This window comes from Mus musculus, chromosome 14 (genome assembly GCF_000001635.26).
Source record: "Mus musculus strain C57BL/6J chromosome 14, GRCm38.p6 C57BL/6J".
Lineage (NCBI taxonomy): Eukaryota > Metazoa > Chordata > Mammalia > Rodentia > Muridae > Mus > Mus musculus.
Window position 1 is genome coordinate 106,119,532 of NC_000080.6, and position 17,697 is coordinate 106,137,228.

The 17,697-nt window shown below is 40.3% G+C and overlaps 1 protein-coding gene across 1 annotated transcript in view; it reads left to right on the forward strand.

Moving 5' to 3' along the window:
* Positions 1 to 16,331, forward strand: part of Trim52 (tripartite motif-containing 52) — a 29,665-nt gene extending 13,334 nt beyond the window's left edge. The window contains exon 2 of the transcript NR_073203.1: positions 15,886 to 16,331. The gene's annotated coding sequence lies outside the window, so the exon portion shown is untranslated. The remainder of the gene's footprint in view (positions 1 to 15,885) is intronic.
* Positions 16,332 to 17,697: the final 1,366 nt, after the last annotated feature.

Genomic DNA, 17,697 nt, shown 5'->3' on the forward strand with positions numbered 1-17,697 from the left:
AGCAAATGGTGACCAGACGATCTAGTCTAGAAAAGCATAATTGCCAACTCTGAATTTAGTGGGGGTGGAGAAATTCCTTAGAGGGAAATGGTTTCAAGATAGTAGTTTCCATGTGCAAGCGAGTTTTGAATTCTCCAAAAAAGAAAAATGAATATTAGAAAAAAGCCTCCAAAAAAAAGTTTGGATGTTTACTTTTAAGGAAACTATTTAAAATAAGTTACATGTAATAACTTACATAGTTTTGTATTACTAAAAATAATGAACTTTTTTGCAGACTTTAAAGTTTCTCATCAACACTTTAAAGGAGTTAAATGAGCTGACAGATTTAATTACTCAAAGTAGTCTGTCTCATTTTTTATTTCACTTTGACATAAGACTTGGCACAAATCTATAATAAGCAGTGTTCATTTATTGCTGCACTTCTAAGTTATAAATCTGGTTTATATCTATGGAAAATGTAGTATAGTATTGAAGACATGTCTAGTTATCTGGGCAATTTGTTTTATGAGTTTATACTAAATTAAGTAGAAAGCATTTCGAGAATTTGTTCTTCCTCTGTGGGCTGCAAGTCAGTTAGAAAAAGACCTTTTTGAGCTAAGGAGTTCAGAGTTCTGGATCTGTTTCCTGAATAGGATCTGATTAAAATATGATCTAAAAGTCTGATTGATGGTGTCCATTTCCTTTTTCAATGCAACAAATACATTCAGAGTATTGACATTTCTGATAGGTAGAAACATTGACTCTGTATCACCTGCCCTTTAGTACTTCTTTTTTTTTGGTTTTTCGAGACAGGGTTTTTCTGTGTAGTCCTGGCTGTCCTGGAACTTACTCTGTAGACCAGGCTGTCCTTGAACTCAGAAATCTGCCTGCCTCTGCCTCCCAAGTGCTGGGATTAAAGGCGTGCGCCACCACTGCCCGGCCCTTTAGTGCTTCTTAATATTGGAGGAAATAATTTGATCAAGAGACAGGCAAAGCTAGTTTTCTCAGGAAATAATTTCTGAAATTTATAATATTTTATGTAGCATACTTTTAGACTTTTAGAATGGCTTAACCAGATTAGATACAATATGTTAAGGTGAATTATAAACAGTTTGGTTGCTGATAGTAAGTGTAATGTGGAGAGAAAAGGCTTTGTCATACTTGGGTAGACGAGAGAGAAGTGCTACTGTTTTCTTCTGTACTTCCCTGTTTTGGGAAGGGAAATTGATGAGAGAGAGAGAGGAAAGAGAGAGAAAGAGAGATGGATCAGGGCATTCAAGGAAACAGTTGTGAATGGATTGTGGATGGCTGGCCTTTTTTTTTTTTTCCCCTCTTTGGTATTGGGGTTGGATTGATTTTTTTTTTTTTTTTTTTTTTTTTTTTTTTTTTTTTTTTTTGTTCAGAGTATAACATTTTTGCTTTAGTAGATTAGGTGTTTTCTTTACCTTTTAATTCTGACCTTAGGTTTCTGAGCAGGATCTCATTTAAGCTAAGCTGGATTCACGGTGGCTAGAGGGTGATCTTGAACTCAGTATTCTCCTGCCTCTATCTAAGGATTGCTGGAATTATAGGCACACCACACAGCTGCTTGAAATTATATATACTCTTAAAATGTTACAATTATTTTAAATTTGGCTCTGATCTATTTTATCAGCTCTTTCATGCATTTTGGAGGCTAGGGTTTATAAATTTTGTAGATTTGTTTTGTCTTGTTCTTTTTTTTATTTATTAGGTATTTTCCTCATTTACATTTCCAATGCTATCCCAAAAGTCCCCCAGGCCCCTCCCCCCCCCCCAACTCCCCTACCTACCCATTCCCACTTCTTGGCCCTGGCATTCCCCTGTACTGGGGCATATAAAGTTTGCAAGACCAAGGGGCCTCTCTTTCCAATGATGGCCGACTAGGCCATCTTCTGATACATATGCAGCTAGAGACATGAGCTCCAGGGGGTACTGGTTAGTTCATATTGTTATTCCACCTATAGGGACCCCTTCAGCTCCTTGGGTACTTTCTCTAGCTCCTCCATTGGGGGCCCTGTGATTCATCCAGTAGCTGACTGTGAGCATCCACTTCTGTGTTTGTGAGGCCCCGGCATAGTCTCACAAGAGACAGCTATATCAGGTCCTTTCAGCAAAATCTTGCTGGCATATGTGATGGTGTCTGTGTTTGGAGGCTGATTATGGGATGGATCCCCTGGATATGGCAGTCTCTAGATGGTCCATCCTTTCCTCTCAGCTCCAAACTTTGTCTCTGTAACTCCTTCAATGGGTTTTTGTTCCCAATTCTAAGAAGGGGCAAAGTGTCCACACTTTGGTCTTCATTCTTCTTGAGTTTCATGTATTTTGCAAATTGTATCTTGTATTTTGGGTATTGTCTTAGTCAGGGCTTCTATTCCTGCACAAACATCATGACCAAGAAGCAAGTTGGGGAGGAAAGGGTTTATTTGGCTTACACTTCCATGCTGCTGTTCATCACCAAAGAAGTCAGGACTGGAACTCAAGCAGGTCAGAAAGCAGGAGCTGATGCAGAGGCCATGGAGGGATGTTCTTTACTGGCTTGCTCACCCTGGCTTGCTCAGCCTGCTCTCTTATAGAACCCAAGACTACCAGCCCAGGGATGGCACCACCCACAAGGGGCCTTTCTCCTTTGATCACTAATTGAGAAAATGCCTTACAGTTGGATCTCATGGAGGCATTTACTCAACTGAAGCTCCTTTCTCTGTGATAACTCCAGTTGTGTCAAGTTGACACAAAACTAGCCAGTACAGGTATTCTAAGTTTTGGTCTAATATCCACTTATCAGTGAGTACATATCCTGTGAGTTCTTTTGTGATTGGGTTACCTCACTCAGGATGATGCCCTCCAGTCCATCCATTTGCCTAGGAGTTTCATAAATCATTCTTTTTAATAGCTGAGTAGTATTCTATTGTGTAAATGTATCACATTTTCTGTATCCATTCCTCTGTTGAGGGGCATCTGGGCTCTTTCCATCTTCTGGCTATTATAAATAAGGCTGCTATGAACATAGTGGAGCATGTGTCCTTCATACCAGTTGGGGCATCTACTGGATATATGCCCAGGAGAGGTATTGCAGGATCCTCCTGTAGTACTATGTCCAATTTTCTGAGGAACCGCCAAACTGATTTCCAGAGTGGCTCTACAAGCTTGCAATCCCACCAACAGTGGAGGAGTGTTCCTCTTTCTCCACATCCTCACCAGCATCTGCTGTCACCTGAATTTTTGATATTAGCCATTCTGACTGGTGTGAGGTGGAATCTCAGGGTTGTTTTGATTTGCATTTCTCTGATGATTAAGGATGCTGAACATTTTTCAGGTGCTTCTCAGCCATTCGGTATTCCCCAGGTGAGAATTCTTTGTTTAGCTCTGAGCCCCAATTTTTAATGGGGTTATTTGATTTTCTGGAGTCCACCTTCTTGAGTTCTTTATATATATTGGATATTTGTCCCCTATCTGATTTAGGATAGGTATGGATCCTTGTCTTAGTTAGGGTTTTACTGCTGTGAACAGACACCATGACCAAGGCAAACCTCATAAAAACAACATTTAATTGGGGCTGGCTTACAGGTTCAGAGGTTCTGTCCATTATCATCAAGGTGGGAGCATGGCAGTATCCAGGCAGGCATGGCGCAGGCAGAGCTGAGAGTTGTTTTTTGTTTTTTTTGTTTTTTTGTTTTTTTGTTTTTTTCGAGACAGGGTTTCTCTGTATAGTCCTGGCTGTCCTGGAACTCACTCTGTAGACCAGGCTGGCCTTGAACTCATAAGTCCTCCTGTCTCTGCCTCCCAAGTGCTGGGATTACAGGCATGTGCCACTGAGCTGAGAGTTCTATGTCTTCATCCAAATGCTGTTGGTAGAAGACTGTCTTCCAGGCCACTGGGGTGAGAGTCTTAAACCCACACCCACAGTGGCACACCTACTCCAACCAGGTCACACCAATTCCAACAAGGCCACACCTCCAAATGGTGCCACTCCCTGGTCCCAGAATATACAAACCATCACATTCCACTCCCTGGCCCTCATAGACTTATTAAAAACATGAGTATATGAGGGCCATACTTAAACATAGCATAATACAAATGCATTTAGTTCAACTTTCAAAGTCCTCATAGTCTGTAGCAGTCTCAACAATGTTAAAATTCCAAAGTTCAAGGTCTCTTATGAGATTCATCCTACTAATTAACTGTAATCCCCAAAGCAAGGTAGGAAACCAGCTGGGCAGACTCCAAACTCTGCATCTCCATGGCTGATGTCAAATCAGTCTTCAGATCTCCATTCCTTTTTCATCTTTGTTGACTGCAACAAACTGCTTTCCCCTGGGCTAGTTCCACTCCCTGTTAGCGGCTTTCCTCAGCATGTATCCCATGGCTCTGGCATCATTAACATCTTTGAGTCTCCAAGGCAATTTCAATGTTACAGCTTCTTGTTTCAGTGTCTGGGATTCCACTTGATCTTTTGGACTCCTCCTAAGGGCTGGCATCACTTCTCCAGACCTGCCCCCTGTAGCACTCTAAGCTCAGGTTGATTCACTCCACTATGGCTGCTGTTCTTGGTGATCATCCCATGGTACTGACATCTCCAATACACTGGGGTGTTCCACTTCAACTAGGCTTCACCAATAGCCTCTCATAGGCTCTCTTCATGGTGCCAAGCATCAAATCTTTTGCCTAACCTCTTCAGTCCTGGGCCATCAACTATAGCTGAGGCTACACATTCTCCAATGGCCTTCCATGACCTCTCACATTGCCAAGCCTCAGTTCTTCTTCATGACACCTTCATGCCTTCAAAACCAGTACCACCTGGGTGACTCGTACATGTTACCAAGTCCAGCTGCAGTACGAGCTACTACCTTTTCTATCTCTGGAACACAGCTTCTTTGTGCTCCCAGAAAACAACTCCCAGATTTCAACTCAGTGATGGTGGTCTCGTCTTAATCATTGCTAATGTCTTAGCTCCAGCTAACCAGCATCAATTGTCCAAGTAGTTCCTTCCATTCTTGACTCTACAGCCACAGCCACATGAATGAAGCTGCTGAATTCTGCTGCTTACAGGAACTGGAACATGATCCCCTTGCACTATTACATTATCACAGGCTTTATGTTTTCTAAATCCTTCATTGCCTAAGCTTGGTGTACTGGCTAGTTTTGTGTCAACTTGACACAACTGGAGTTATCACAGAGAAAGGAGCTTCAGTTGAGGAAATGCCTTCATGAGATCCAACTGTAAGGCCTTTTCTCGATTAGTGATCAAGGGGGAAAGTCCTCTTGTGGGTGGTGCCATCTCTGGGCTGGTAGTCTTGGGTTCTATAAGAGAGCAGACTGACCAAGCCAGGGGAGGCAAGCCAATAAAGAACATCTCTCCATGGCCTCTGCATCAGCTCCTGCTTCCTGACCTGCTTGAGTTCCAGTCCTGACTTCTTTGGTGATGAACAGCAGCATGGAAGTGTAAGCCAAATAAACCCTTTCCTCCCCAACTTGCTTCTTGGTCATGATGTTTGTGCAGGAACAGAAACCCTGACTAAGACACTTGGCTATCCTGGTTCTTGCTCTGTAGATTGACCTTGAATGCTGAGATCAGCGTGCCTGTCTATGAGATTAAAGGTGTGTAACACCATGCCTGGATCTAAATTTAGCTGGGTAGAATCTTGCCTCAAGATCCCACTCCCTTAATCTGTTATCTCCTACAACACAGGATTTTGCTCCATTTCACTTCCTGGTACTCCTTTAATACTAGAACCATACATTTTTTTTTCTTCTTTTTTTTTTTTTTTGGTTTTTCGAGACAGGGTTTCTCTGTGTAGCCCTGGCTATCCTGGCACTCACTTTGTAGACCAGGCTGTCCTCGAACTCAGAAATCCGCCTGCCTCTGCCTCCCGAGTGCTGGCATTAAAGGCATGCGCCACCATGCCCAACTTGAACCATACATTTTATATTTTTCCTGTCTAAGCTGGCTATGCTTGTTCAAACTTCTCTTCATAAGACTTAACCAGAGAACAAAGTCTCTGCTGGGCTTTTTTCAAACTTCCTTTGTCAATGCTATTAATCTGAGTCTCTTCACCTTCGCCTCAGACAGACTTTTCAGACAAGGGCAAAAAGTAGCCACATTCTTCACCAAAATACCACAAAATCAGTCTTAATGCCACATTCTGAAATTCTTTTCCTTTGAAATCTCTTGGGCCAGGTCAACACAGTTCAAATCACTCCCAGCCACAAAGTCTTCTATATCCCTACTAGGACACATTAAGCACCATTTAAAGCATTCCACTGCTTCCCAAATCCAAAGTCCCAAAATCCACATTCTTTCAAATAAAAGCATGGTCAGGCTTATCACAGCAATACCCCACTTCTGGTACCAACTTGTCTTAGGGTTTTACTGCAGTGAACAGACACTATGACCAAGGGAAGCCTTATAAAAACAACATTTAATTGGGGCTGGTTTACAGGTTCAGAGTTTCAGTCCATTATCATCAAGGTGGGAGCATGGCAGTATCCAGGCAGGCATGGCACAGGCAGAGCTGAGAGTTCTATGTCTTCATCCAAAGGATGCTAGTGGAAGACTGTCTTCCAGGCCACTGGGGTGAGAGTCTTAAGCCCACACCCACAGTGGCACACCTACTCCAACCAGGTCACACCATTTCCAACAAGGACACACCTCCAAATGGTGCCATTCCCTGGTCCAAGAATATACAAACCATCACAATCCTTTCTCAACCTGTTGGTGGCCTTTTTGTCTTAATGACAATGTCTTTTGACTTACAGAAGCTTTGCAATTTTATGAGGTCCCATCTGTCAATTCACGATCTTAGAGCACAAGCCATTGCTGTCCTATTCAGAAAGTTTCCTCCTGTGCCCATATCTTTGAGGCTTTTCCCCACTTTTTCCTCTATAAGTTTCAGTGTCTCTGGTTTTATGTGGAGTTCCTTGATCCACTTAGATTTGACCTAAGTAAAAAGAGATAGGAATGAATCAATTCGCATTCTTCTACATGATAACCACCAGTTGTGCCAGCACCATTTGTTGAAAATGCTGTCTATTTTCCACTGGATGGTTTTAGCTCCCTTGTCAAAGATTGAGTGACCATAGATGTGTGGGTTCATTTCTGGGTCTTCAATTCTATTCCATTCGTCTACTTGTCTGTCGCTATGCCAGTAGTACCATGCAGTTTTTATCACAATTGCTCTGTAGTACAGCTTTAGGTCAGGCATGGTGATTCCACCAGAGGTTCTTTTATCCTTAAGAAGAGTTTTTGCTATCCTAGGTTTTTTGTTATTCCAGATGAATTTGCAGATTGCCCTTTTTAATTAGTTGAAGAATTGAGTTGGAGTTTTGATAGGGATTGCATTCAGTCTGTAGATTGCTTTTGGCAAGATAGCCATTTTTACTATATTGATCCTGCCAATCCATGAGCATGGGAGATCTTTCCAAATTCTGAGATCTTCTTTAATTTCTTTCTTCAGAGACTTGAAGTTCTTATCATACAGATCTTTCAATTCCTTAGTTAGAGTCACACCAAGGTATTTTATATTATTTGTGACTATTGTGAAGAGTGTTGTTTCCCTAATTTCTCTCTCAGCCTGTTTATCCTTTGTATAGAGAAAGGCCATTGACTTGTTTGAGTTAAATTTATATCCAGCTACTTCACTGAAGCTGTTTATCAGGTTTAGGGGTTCTCTGGTAGAATTTTTAGGGTCACTTATATATACTATCATATCATCTGCAAAAAGTGATATTTTGACTTCTTCCTTTCCAATTTATATCCCCTTGATCTCCTTTTGTTGTCGAATTGCTCTGGCTAGGCCTTCAAGTACACTGTTAAATAGGTAGGGAGAAAGTGGGCAGCCTTGTTTAGTCCCTGATTTTAGTGGGATTGCTTCCAGCTTCTCACCATTTACTTTGATGTTGGCTACTGGTTTGCCGTAGATTGCTTTCATCATGTTTAGGTATGGGCCTTGAATTCCTGATCGTTCCAAGACTTTTATCATGAATGGGTGTTGGATATTTTCAAATGCTTTCTCCACATCTAACAAGATGATCATGTGGTTTTTGTCTTTGAGTTTGTTTATATAATGGGTTACATTGATGGATTTCCGTATATTAAACCATCCCTGCATCCCTGGAATAAAACCTACTTGGTCAGGATGGATGATTGTTTTGATGTGTTCTTGGATTCGGTTAGCGAGAACTTTATTGAGTATTTTTGCATCGATATTCATAAGGGAAATTGGTCTGAAGTTCTCTATTTTTGGTGGATCTTTCTGTGGTTTAGGTATCAGAGTAATTGTGGCTTCATAGAATGAATTGGGTAGGGTACCTTCTGCTTCTATTTTGTGGAATAGTTTGTGAAGAACTGAAATTAGATCTTCTTTGAAGGTCTGATAGAATTCTTCACTAAACCCATCTGGTCCTGGGCTTTTTTTTTGGTTGGGAGACTATTACTGACTGCTTCTATTTCTTTTGGGATATAGGACTGTTTAGATCATTAATCTGATCCTGATTTAACTTTGGAACCTGGTATCTGTCTAGAAACTTGTCCATTTCATCCAGGTATTCCAGAATGTTGAGTATAGCCTTTTGGAGAAGGATCTGATGGTGTTTTGGATTTCTTCAGGATCTGTTCTTATGTCTCCCTTTTCATTTCTGATTTTGTTAATTAGGATGCTGTCCCTGTGTCCTCTAGTGAGTCTGGTTAAGGGTTTATCTATCTTGTTGATTTTCGCAAAGAATCAGCTCCTTGTTTGGTTGATTCTTTGAATAGTTCTTCATGTTTCCACTTGGTTGATTTCACCCCTGAGTTTGATTATTTCCTGCTGTCTACTCCTCTTGGGTGAATTTGCTTCCTTTTGTTCTAGAGCTTTTAGGTGTGTTGTCTAGCTGCTAGTGTGTGCTCTCTCTATTTTCTTTTTGGAGGCACTCAGAGCTATGAGTTTTCCTCTTAGAAATGCTTCCATTGTGTCCTGTAAGTTTGGGTATGTTGTGACTTCATTTTCATTAAACTCTAAAAAGTGTTTAATTTCTTTCTTTATTCCTTTCCTTGACCAAGGTATCATTGAGTAGAGAGTTGTTCAGTTTCCACGTGAATGTTGGCTTTCTATCATTTTTATTGTCTTTGAAGATCAGCCTTAGTCCATGGTGATCTGATAGGATGCAGGGGGCAATTTCAGTATTTTTGTACCTGTTGAGGCCTGTTTTGTGACCAATTATATGGTCAATTTTGGAGAAGGTACCATGAGGTGCTGAGAAGAACGTATATCCTTTTGTTTTAGAATAAAATGTTCTCTAGATACCTGTTAAATCCATTTGTTTCATAACTTCTGTTAGTTTCACTGTGTCCCTGTTTAGTTTCTGTTTCCATGATCTGTCCATTTATGAAAGTGGTGTGTTGAAGTCTCCCACTATTATTGTGTGAGGTGCAATGTGTGCTTTGAGCTTTACTAAAGTTTCTTTAATGAATGTGGCTGCCCTTGCATTTGGAGCATAGATATTCAGAATTGAGAGTTCATCTTGGAAGATTTTTACCTTTAATGAGTATGAAGTGCCCCTACTACTCTTTTTTGATAACTTTGGGTTGGAAATCAATTTTATTCGATATTAGAATGGCTACTCCAGCTTGTTTCTTCAGACCATTTGCTTGAAAAATTGTTTTCCAGCCTTTCATTCTGAGGTAGTGTCTGTATTTTTCCCTGAGTTGCGTTTCCTGTGAGCAGCAAAATGTTGGGTCCTGTTTGTGTAGCCAGTCTGTTAGTCTATGTGTTTTTATTGGGGAATTGAGTCCATTGATATTAAGACATATTAAGGAAAAGTAATTGTTGCTTCATATTATTTTTGTTGTTAGAGTTGGCATTCTGTTTTTGTGGCTGTCTTCATTTTGGTTTGTTGAAGGATTACTTTCTTGCTTTTTCTACAGTGTTGTTTCTGTCCTTGTATTGTTTCTTTTTTCTGTTATTATCATTTGTAGGGCTATATTCATGGAAAGATAATGTGTGAATTTGGTTTTGTTGTGGAATACTTTGGTTTCTCCATCTATGGTAATTGAGAGTTTGGCTGGGTATAGTAGCCTGGGCTGGCATTTGTGTTCTCTTAGTGTCTGTATAACATCTGTCCAGGATCTTCTGGCTTTCATAGTCTATGGTGAGAAGCCTGGAGTAATTCTAATAGGCTTACCTTAATATGTTACTTGGCCTTTTTCCCTTACTGCTTTTAATATTCTATCTTTATCTAGTGCATTTGTTGTTCTGATTATTATGTGTTGGGAGGAATTTCTTTTCTGATCCAGTCTATTTGGAGTTCTGTAGGCTCTTGTATGTTCATGGGCATTACTTTTTTTATGTTTGGGAAATATTTTTCTATAATTTTGTTGAAGATATTTGCTGGCCCTTTAAGGCGAAAATCTTCATTCTCATCTACTCCTATTATCTGTAGGTTTGGTTTTCTCATTGTGTCCTGGATTTCCTAGATGTTTTGAGTTAGGATCTTTTTGCATTTTGCATTTTCTTTGATTGTTGTGTCCATGTTCTCTATGGAATCTTCTGCACCTGAGATTCTCTCTTCCATCTCTTGTATTCTGTTTCTGATGCTTGCATCTATGGTTCCAGATTTCTTTTATAGGGTTTTTTTCTCCAGTGTTGCCTCCCTTTGAGTTTCCTTTATTGTGTCTACTTCTCTTTTTAGGTCTAGTATGGTTTCTTTCAATTCCATCATCTGTTTTGTTGTGTTTTCCTATTTTCCTTTAATGACTTCTACCTGTTTGATTGTGTTTTCCTGTTTTTCTTTAAGGACTTGTAACTCTTTTAGCAGTGTTCTCCTGTATTTCTTCAAGTGAGTTATTAAAGTCCTTCTTGTTGTCCTCTACCATCATCATGAGATGTGCTTTTAAACTCGGGTATATTTTAGGGTGTGTTGGGATGCTCAGGACTGGCTTAGGTAGGAGTACTGCGTTCTGATGATGGTGAGCGGTCTTGGTTTCTGTTAGTAAGACTCTTACATTTGCCTTTCCCCATTTGGTAATCTCTGGAGTTAGTTGTTATAGTTGTCTATGGTTAGAGCTTGTTCCTCAGGTGATTCTGTTAGCCTCTATCAGCAGACCTGGGAGACTAGCTCTCTCCTGAGTTTCAATGGTCATAGCAGTCTCTGCAGGCAAGCTCTCCTCTTGCAGGGAAGGTGCACAGATATCTGGCGTTAAGACCTTCCTCCTGGCAGAAGATGAAGGCCCAAAATAGGGCCTGTCCCAGAAGCTTTGTCATTTAGGCCTGTCCCAGAAGCTGTGTAGCTTCTGTAGTTGGCACTCTCACCTACACAGACTAGTCTCTGAGAGATCCTGTACCAGAGATGACTCCCCCAGGTGCTTTGGCAAAGCCCTCCTGGATGGGGCAGACACCTTTCACATGGCGAGAAGGCACCCTGATGTCTGGTGCCTGAAATGGGGTCTGCCTCAGAAGCTGTGTTGCTTCTGCCTGTCCCAGAAGCTGTTATCTTTCACACTCTCACCTGCGCAGACTAGTCTTGGAGGGATCCGGGATCCAAGATGACTACCCCAGGTACTCTGGCAAAGCCCTCCCGGGCGGAGCAGACACCTCTTCTCTGGCAGGGAAGGTGCCTGGATGTCTAGAGCCCTTAACGGGGTCTACCTCAGAAGCTGTGTCACTTCTGCCTGTCCAAGAAGCTGTTGGCTACTGTAGTCCACACTCTCACCTGCGAAGCTGTCTTGTTGTTTTTTACTTCCTTGGTGATATTGAGTCATGACTCTGTATCAAAAACTATTTCTTGCGATTATGTAATTATATAATTTCTTCCTTTCCTCCTTTAAAACTCTACTCATACCCCTTCTTTGTTCTTTAAATTCATGACCTCTTTTTCACTAATTGTTGTTTCATGTGTGTATGTATATGTATTCCTAAGTGTAACCTGGTCAGTCTGTATAATATTACTTGTATTTGTTTATGAGCTGACCACTTGGAATTGGATAAGCTGTTAGAGTGCTTTTCTCTAGAGGAGACTTATTTCCTCCACTCTCCACATTCCTTATTTTCCTTGAGTTTCTTGTTTAGAATTGAGGCCTCATGATCTTATAGTCCCTTTCATATTTGGCGTGCTTATTGGTGTTCTCGATTAGCTGATGTTTAGGCATTTACACTGATGAGAATTCATAGTTGCAGCTCCTGATGTTACCAAGAGACATAGTCTCACAGTAAATTTCCTGATTCTCTGGCTCTTACATTTTTCTGTCCCCCTTTCTACAATGTTCCCTGAAACTTATGTACAGAAGCTGTTTTATTTACACGTAGCCACTGGGACTGGGTTCTAAAATCTGCATTTTGATTGGTTGTAGAGGAATTGTAAACCAGGAACACGGCTACTCTGGTAAGGGATAATATCCAAAGGCCTTCTAGGTGTACATGATCTAGGTAGAATGCAGACATACTCTGAATTACAATATGATCTGGTTGAAATACAGACATACCCTTAGTGTACACCCATAATACACCCTTAGTTCAGGATTATGTTAGTTTTATCAAGTGGTTGGAGATTCTCCAAGATCCATGTCTTCACTAGCCTTGGGTAGTTTGCTAGGTTTCTAGTGTCAGGCATGATTTCCCTCTGGTTAAACTGGTCTTAAGTCTAGTTAGGTTGCTTAGGACTGTTGGTTTCTTCCTTCCTTTGGCAGCTTACATGGTGTCTTGTGGTACCATGAAAGCCTGTCTTCAGGGAGCAGACATTTAAGTAACTTCAGCTCAGGGTTTCTGGGCCCTTTGTGTAAAACTTAGTGTCTTCAGCAATAGGAACTTATTTTCTGCCTCTTATGGCAGGGCAAGCAAAGGTAAAAGCAATAGCCCGTGTGTTTTGTGAGTCTCTGATAGAACCTTGGCTGACAATTAAAGGTCTTCTCAAGTCTGATGTTGAGGTTTTTGTTAGGTAGTCTTTTGCTCTTTGAAGGAGGATTGAGGATTGTTGGCCCAGATGAGGAAATTTCATTAAAAAGAATATGTGTGTGCATATATATATATATACATATATATATATATATATACATATATATATATACATATATATATATACATATATATATATACATATATATATATACATATATATATATATAATGTGTTTGTGTGTGTTTTCATTCATTTTTAGGTGAGTAGTTAACAGTGCAGATGTCATCACTATCCTCATCTCTCCTTTTTCTCTATTTGTCTCCCTCCCCCTCTAATTAGAATAATCTTTCCCTCTCATCTCTTGGATCAGATAATGTATACATTGCTGTTCTCCACTTTATAGCTTCCCAACTCCCTACCCTGATAATGCTCACCCCCTTTTATTTTTCTGGTTTCAGTTATTCCAGGATATGTTCTAGGTCCATTTTTCAATTGTTATTTTGGGGGCACTTTTGAGTTCTTTGTATATTTTTATAATTAATCATTTATCAGATGTTTACCTCGAAGAGATTCATTTCCAGTCTCTGGGGATCCTCTTGGTTGATTGTCTTTAGCTGTGCAGAACTTTTCAGTTTTATAAAGTCTCACTTGTTGTTGGCCTTTATACTTGGGCTAATAAAGTCCTACTCAGAAAATCCTGTCCTTCACATAACATCGGGTACTACCTATGTTTTTTTTTCTAGGAGTTTCAGTGTTTTTGATTCTTATATTTAGGTCGTTTGATCTATTTGGAGTAGTTTTTATGCCAGGTAAATGCTGTAGTTATTTTTCTATTGCTATGAGGAGACATCATGACAAGACCAATTGAGAAGTCATTTAATTAGGGGCTTGCTTAAAGTTTCAGAGGGTTAGTCCATGGCCATAATGGCAGACAGTATGTCAGTAACCAATCAGGCAGCTAGGCATGGTTCTGAAGAAGTAGCTGAGCTCAAAGCTCACCCAAGTGAAACAACTTGTAATCCATCCCAAACAATTCTGTGTCATAAGAATTCAAATATATGAGCCTATGGGGGTCATTCTTATTGAAACTCTGACCATTCCATTCTCTGAACCCCATAGGCTTGTCGCTTTATTGTAATGCAAATTGCACTTTTTCCAATTTAAAAGTGCCCACAGCCTTTTACAGTCTGAATACACATTAAAAATTCAAAGTTTTTGGAGAATCAATATAATCTCTGAACTGTAATACCCTGTAAAATCAAAAAGTAAATCACATACTTTCCATATACAGTGACATAGACTATAAATTAGTATTCCAAAAAGGGAGGAAAGCAGGAATAATAGTGAAATACTCCGCCAAAGCAAGATTGAACATAGCAAACCACACTCTAAATCTTGTAACTCCATGACTGATGTCAAAGGGTGTAGATGGCTCCACTCTTCTAGCTTTGCAGATTGCAACATCTCTCTTTGAAGATGATTCCACTTCATTTTTTGAGGCTCTCATTGACAGACATCTCACAACTCTAGCATCTCTGACATCTTGAGGTCTCCAAAACCAATTTAGGTTTCATTTCCACAGCTTCACAAAATGGCCTCTCTTGGCCTCCACAGATACATATCTGGTCTCAGTGACTTTTTCTGAACTGCAGAGGAAGATTCTACAATCTCCTTATTCCTATATTCTTCATGACTCTAAAGTTAGAACCCCATGGCCAATGCTGCCGAATTTTACTGCCTGATCAGGATAGAAATTGGCTCCCTTCTTGAATTATATTTACATAAGATTTCCTTTTGTTGTTGCTCTTTAGGAACAAATAATTCCTTAGGGCTTTACACAAATTGTGGGATTAGATGGGTGGAATATCACCCAAGGGCACCATTCCCATTATTCCATTTCTCTTTAAGCACAACCAAGGCTCCAATGTTACATTGCCTGGAGCTTTTATTCTCCTCAACTGTATATTCTTGTATTTCTTTTTGCCCACTAGTTTTTGTTTTTGTTTTTTTCATTTTAGATCTGCATAAGACTAGTGACTAATAACCACAGGGCAGAGTCAATATTTATCCTGTCATGAAATGTTGTCTGACAACAGAATTAATCTAAAACTCTTCATTTTAGCCTCAAGCAGATTTTGACAAGGGCAAAGAGCAGCCTTGTTCATTGCTAAATACCGTAAGAATGGTTTCTAGCCCAGTCAGTAATGCCATTATCTCCTGTAACTTCTTGAACTCGGCCTGCACAGTTCACATTGCTCCAAGCATTACTGTCTTCCAAGGTTCATAAAGGATGACCCATTAAACCCAATTTACAGCATTCAACTGCTTTTTTTTTTTTTAAGTCCAAAGCCCTAAAGTCTTCCACAGCTTTGTATATCTGTCAGCACAATACCCCACTCCTAGCACCAATCTCTTAGTTGCTTTTTTTTATTGCTATAAAGAGCTACTATGATAAAGATAACATTTAAAAGAGAAATATTTAATTGGGGGGCTTGAAGGAGTAGAGGGTACATGGCACTAATTAGGCATGTATGCAAGTAGGAATGACAAATAAAAATAAATGACAAAAATAAAAATGACAAATAAAAAGTAACTGAGATTCCATCTGCTCTATAAGCACAAGGGAGAAATAGAGAGCTAATTGCGTATAGCATGGGCTTTCGACATCTCGAAAGAGACACACTCGAATAAGGCCATCCCTCCTAATTCTTCCCCCCGAAGTTCCACTAACTATGGCAGAAGCACAAATATATGAACTTACAGGAATCATTCTTATTTAAAACAAAGTGAGAGATAATGTGCCAAATTTTGTATTTCTACATGTAGATTACAGTTTTCCTAGAATCATTTTTTTTTGATGCTTTCTTTTCTCTAGCTTATGATTTTGGCATCTTTGTCAAGAATTGGGTGGCTGAAGTTACATGTACTTATAGTTAGATCTGTAATTTTGTTCCATTGAGCTATGTTTGTACTAGTACCATATTGTTTTTTTTTATTACTATTGCTCTGTTATGTATTTTAGGATCTACTGCAACAAGGCCACTCCTCCTGAAAGAAAATTAAAATTCAAGGTCCATGACTCATGTGGCTTGCTAGTTATGAGGGCTTTTTGGGCCTAGAGCAAAGAACAAAGGCTGTAAAGTCATCCCAGGAACCAACTAGCCATAAAGATACGGAAGGCATACAAGAATGTCTGGACTGGCCCGGCACCTCCCTATCTCCCGCCCTTCTGACCTGGGTTAAATGTTAACCAGATGCTCTGCTGTTACCTCGATCTACACGTACAGTTTGCTGATGTTTAAACTGCCCAATTGTGTGAAGCCACGCCAATTCTTCCCCCACCCCCACTCTTTTCCTATATAAACCCCTAACTTTTGAGCCTTGTGGTCGATACCTTTGTCTCCTGCGTGAGATATGTGTCGGCTCAGAGCCTCATCATTAAACTACCTCGTGTGTTTGTATCAAGACGGTCTCTCGTGATTCTTTGGGTGTACACTATCTTGTGATTCAGGTGGGGGTGCACCCCCACGGAGGTCTTTCACTCCTAATAGTGCTACTCCCTGTGGGCCAAGCATTCAAATACACGAGTCTCTGGGTGGGAGCGTATCTATTCAAACCACCCCATTCTACTCCATGGTGCTCATAGACTTGTAACCATAGTGTAATGCAAAATTGCATTTGGTCCAACCTCAAAAGTCCTTATAATCTATAACAGTCTCAACCCTATTTAAAAATCTAAAGTTCAAAGTCTCTTCTCAGATTCATGCAATCTCTTATCTGTAATCCCTTATAAAATATAAAATTCAAAAAAGAAGCAGATTACATACTTCCAACATATAATAGCACAGAATATACTTTATCATTTCAAGAAAAAAATGTAGGGAAGGAGTATAGTAATGAAATACTGAACCAAAGCAAACAAACTCTAAACTGCATCTCATGCCTGATGTCAGAACTCTCTTCAGGCCTCCATCCCCTTTCAACTTTGATGACTACAATTCACTTTTCTCTCTTGGGCTGGTTCCACTTCCTGTTAGCAGCTTTCCTTGGTAAGTACCCCATGGGTGTGGCATCTCTAACATATTGGGGTTTCCATGACAATGCAGGTTTCATTTTCACAGCTTCACACAATGACTCCTCTGAGCCTCTGTGAAGGGACACCTAGGCCTGCCATGTGCCTGGACTCAGAGACTTTTCTTAGTTATGGAGGAAAATTCCAAAACCCTTGACTCTATTGTATATCTGATAAAATCAAGCTACATTCAGTGTGGCACACAGTCTCCTGCTGCTGCCTCTAGATTAAGGTATAGAACTCTCAGCTTCTTCTAGTACTATGTCTGCCTGCATGCTGCCATGATTCTTAACCCATGATTCATAGAGTATTCTTGACTGTAAAGCCAGAACCACATGGCCAAAGCTGCCAAGTTCTGCTGCTTGCTAGGGCTGGAACATGGCCCCTTTGCTCAGTTATATCTTCACCTTTACTGCCTAAGCTTTGCTGTTCTGCAACTTGCTCCATAGACCAGTTTGACCTTGAATTTAGATATCTCCTGAATGCTGGGATTAAGGTTGTGTACCACCATGCCTAAACCTAAACTGTTTTTAAATTTCTTTCCACAAGCTGGAAGCTTAGCTTGGTGGGATCTTGCCCTGAGGTTTACATTTTGAGAGGGTTAGTCCATTGCCGTGGTGAGTAGCATGGTGGCATGCAGGTAGACATGGTGCTAGAGAAGGAGCAGAGAGTTCTACATCTTGATCCAGAGGTAGCAGAAGGAGATTGTGTACCACACTGGGTGTAGCTAGATGGTATCAGACATTAAAGCCTGCTTTCATA